This window comes from Halichoerus grypus, chromosome 1, assembly GCF_964656455.1.
Source record: "Halichoerus grypus chromosome 1, mHalGry1.hap1.1, whole genome shotgun sequence".
NCBI classification, from domain to species: Eukaryota; Metazoa; Chordata; class Mammalia; order Carnivora; family Phocidae; genus Halichoerus; species Halichoerus grypus.
Genome location: NC_135712.1, coordinates 162399614 through 162404033, shown reverse-complemented (window position 1 = coordinate 162404033; position 4420 = coordinate 162399614). Strand labels below are relative to the sequence as shown.

At 47.0% G+C, this 4420-nt stretch overlaps 1 pseudogene; it reads left to right on the top strand.

Moving 5' to 3' along the window:
- The first annotated feature begins 274 nt into the window (after window positions 1-274).
- LOC144380186 (small ribosomal subunit protein eS27-like pseudogene) lies at window positions 275-2764 on the top strand (annotated as a pseudogene).
- Window positions 2765-4420: the final 1656 nt, after the last annotated feature.

Sequence of the window (4420 nt, the reverse complement as noted above, 5' to 3'; positions counted from 1 at the left end):
CTGTTTGGTTTCCAACTCTGTGTCTTTTCCACAGGGCCCAATTCGGGGGAAGAGAGCACAGTCATTTTGCCCTTGGTGAACATGGGCTACCAGCTCGTATGGGGTCTAAACGGCAGCTGGTACTCAGAAGGAAGATCCCTTCCTTTGAAAAGGAGAGTAACCTTGCTGGCAGTGATGACCTCCCACACGAACATGCCTCCTGCAAAGATCTCTTTCATCCCTCTCCAGAAGAGAAGAAGAAAAACACAAGCGCCAGCCCCAGTTCCTACACTTCATGGATGTGAAGAGCCCAGCATGGTATAAAATCAGCACCATCTGTAGCCAGGCACAAACAATAGATGCTCCATTCTCCTCTGCCAGCCCACAGGAGGAAAGGCAAGGCTTGCAGAAGGTTGCTGCTTCAGACAGAGGCAGCCCTCTGAACCAAGATGAGTGGGAAACCACCCCAATAAACACATTTTGGATAAAAAAGAAAAAGAAGAGGGAAGTGACATAGCACGTGAGCAGAAGTTAGGGGGCCGCACCGCTACACAGATTACACCTTGCACAACCCCAGGGACTACAGTGTGAGCTGTGCTTGCTGGAGTAGTCACACAGTGGCCCCAGCTGAGGTTTTAGAACTAGATTAGCTTGGACTTGCTTGTGGCCGTGGGCGGGTCTCTTTGAGTCTTGGCCTCTTCCTCCCCACGTGTACAACGAGGGTGCTGAATTACACCTGGACCACTGAGGTCGCCGGGATCTGGTCCCTCTCTGACCTCATCTCCTCGGCTCACTCTCCTCCTGCCCACTGGCCTCTTTGCTGACCCTTGACCAGGTGAAACTGTTCTTGCCTCAGAGCCTCTGCATGGGTTCCAGTTGCGTGGACCAATGCTGTTTTGCCACTTCCCAATGGGGCCTGCTCCCTCTAGCTCTGTAGATTCTGCTCAAATGTTACCTGGTTGGACAACCTTTCTCTGAGGCCCTCTGATGTTCTGCCTTCTCTCCTGCTACTCTCATGCTCCGTTACCTTACCCTCTACGTCCTTTATAGCACTTAGCATTGTGTTCTCATTTTGTTTTGTTCAGTCCTCTATTGACAGAGCCCAGCACTTAGTGATCACAATCTTTGATTGAATTATATTATTTCACATTCATGGTCCTCCTGCAAACTATCTAGGGAGAAAAAGAGTGGGGATAGTTGGAATAAGATAAATGAATGACCTTAGAAAACGGAACTGGCCTCCAATACAGTCTCCACTTCTGTGGTTTTTGCAACTGGTGCCTGTGATGTGTCAAGGGTCATTCCAGGCACTATCCTAGGCTGCTTTCCAATCCTTACTGCTGACCTTTGGGCATATGTAATTTGCCCAGCTGGCACATGGCACAGCTGGGATTTAAAGCCAGGTTTATGACTCTACCACACTTCCAGACTCTCTGGTCAGTTTTCCAACCCACCAAGGGTAACTCTTTGGAGGTGCTATCAACACCCAGAGCCCAGAAACCCACAGCCTTGGAGGTGGGTGGGATGGGAGCCAAGAAAAGAATTCCTCTGGAGTAATCAGTATCAGGAACTGCAGTGGGGCATGTTGCTTCCACATCCAGCAAGCTTCTAGAAGCAGCCAAGAAAATAAGAGTCTACATGCTCTGGGTATTAAAAATGAGCAATGGATCTAAAAGGAATTTAAAACACTCAGCCTTGGCTTCCTCATTTCTCGGTGTTAGTTTTCCATGTAAATTGATAACTAGTTAGGTATCTACAGTTGGCACATACTGCTATTCTCAGGTAAATGGTAATGGAGACAAGATGGCTAGGGCAAAAAAGTGGGAAGCATTGTCCAGTTTTATGGAGGACATCACAAGTATCTGGAAAAGAGTGTGCCAAGTTCACCTTGGAAGTGTTATTTGCCATGAATGGATAAAGAAGTTGTGGTGTTTATGTATATACGTGTGTGTGTGTGTGTGTGTGTGTGTGTGTGTGTGTGTATTATTATTCAGCCATAAGAAGGAAATCCTGTCATTTGCAACATGGGTGGACCTTGAGGGAGTTAACGCTAAGTGAAATAAGCCAAAGACAAATACTACATGGTACCACTTATATGTCGAACCTAAAAGAAAGAAGTCCAACCCTTAGAGAATAGAAAAATGTTTGTCAGGGGCTGGGGGTGGGGGAAATAGGGAGAGGTTGGTTAAAGGGTACAAACTTCAGCTATAAGGTGAGTAAGGTCTGAGGATCTAATGTAAAACAAGTAACTAGAGTTGATAACCCTATATTGTATAATTGCAACTTGCTCAGAGAGAACTTAAGTGCTCTCACCAAAACAAACAAAAAAACCCCAAAAAACAAAACCGACCAAAAAAACAGAACAAAAAAAAACTATGAGGTGATGGATGTGTCATTTAACCAGATGGTGAGAGTCCTTTCACAATGTATACATCTATCAAATCCCCACAATGCACACTTACGAATCTTGTAATTTTTTTCAGTAATACCTCCATAAAGCTGGAGGGAAAAAAGTACCACTTTCCCCTTCCACGCATAGTGTTGTCACTGGTTTTCCTGTGACTCAGTGACTCATTCAGCATTTATTGAGGACACACTCTTGGCCAGCCCCCATGCCAGGGGTTGTGAGTACACGGTCCCTGCTCTTAAGCAGCAACCTGTCTGGTGGGGCTCAGTGTTGTTCTTCACTCACATCCTACAAGTAACCCACCTGCCTCAGAGCTCCAAGGACCTCAGTACCTCCTCTCAGCCTAATACCCTCCTGTGTGGCAGGTCCCGAACCTAACTCCCAGAGGAGACTCCAGCTACCATCAGGCCCAGTCATGGAACAAGCCTAAGCTCCTCCCACACTGACTCCCCCTCGGGATCCAGGGCCTCCTACTAGATTCCAGAGCAATGGCTTCAAATCATAGTCTCCACTCTAAGGTGTGTTCCAAGAAATTTTACCAATTATCAAGTAAATCAAAGGAGTCTTTTGTCTATAATCAGAAGACTACAGGTCATCTCTATCTAACAGGCATTTTTTGTCTCCAGCTCCCATCCACCCTTTCCTCTGGTTCCCTTTAGAGAACTACCCCGTCCACGCGCAGACCATACGGCTCAGGTGGGGATAATCTTGCTCAGTTCCAGGATGGGCGTGTGGCTCAGGCCTCATCAGTGAGAGCCCTACATTCTCATGACCATGATGACTGGCCGTGGACCAGCACATGAACCTACTGAGAGGGAGACCAGTGCTATCGGCAGGTAGGTTGTAAGCCTGATCTGCTACAGGGTAGAGCTTGCCCACAGTTCATTGGAACTGAGTGACAGAAACACCAACCAAGCCTCTTGATTCTGCCAGGATGACTCCCGGAATTTTCAGTTCCTTTCCCAGTCCAACACAGATGAGCATTGCTCTACAGCTGGCAATTGCTCCCAGTGGAACATTCCTCTCCTGACTATTGGCTAAAAGCATTGTGGGCAATAGGTATTTTTGTAATAAAAGGGTGTATGAAACCAGTTTCTCTTTTGGTGTACAGAAAAATACTTGAGTTTACGCAGATCTCAGAAAAATCACTATTTGAAATGTGTGAAAATTGTCCATTTGTAGCTAATGATTTTAGTCTAAGTTGAGATACTCAAGTTATTTGGGTTTCAATTTGGGCACATTTCATCTCAAAGATAAATGCATGGTCCTACATTTTGTCTGTCCATCTTCCTTTGCAGGAAGCAATGACAATTCGTAACAATCTCCTTCAGGAAACCACCAAGACAGGGATCTAGGTATGGCATCTGCTTGGGAGGCTTCCAAAGGAGAGATGGTCAGAAGGCTCCTCTTGAGCTATGTGACACGATGTTGCAGAAACCTCGTCACCAGCTCCAATGACCACAGGCCGTCCAGCTGGCCAGAGCTCAAGAGTGCTGTGCAGCCTGGGAGTCCAAGGCATGGCTCCAGGGTGCCCTCATATTGCATAAACCCTCAGAGGGCAGCACCGTGCAGCCCTGTAGGGGAAGCCTTGATGAGGGCTGTGTCAGGATGCTGGTTGAGCTGCCCCTGTTGCAGAATGAGTCCCGGCACCAACCCTCCAGGTAGGTAGCCTGAACCACAAAAGGGCTCCCCAAACCCACACTGCCTCCTTCTCCTCTGCTAACATGAGACTGGTTGGTTATCCTGCAGTTGACCTTTTATTGCCCCTCTCCCTGTATCTTAGCAGCCAGGAGGTGGGTGGATGTTTCTATGTTGCAGCTGAGTCTTACTGGCATATGACAGTAGCTGTGTCAGATTTTAAGGCCCAAGGTTTCTAGAAACCTTGGTGTGTGAACAACAGCCCTCAATGCCGAAAGTTCTAGTATAATCTATCACTTCTAGGAGAAAAAGGAGAAAGATGACCAAGAATAGAGTAGAAGTATCCAGGCTCTAATCATGGATATCAGAAGCCACTAAAAATAAACACAACCCTGG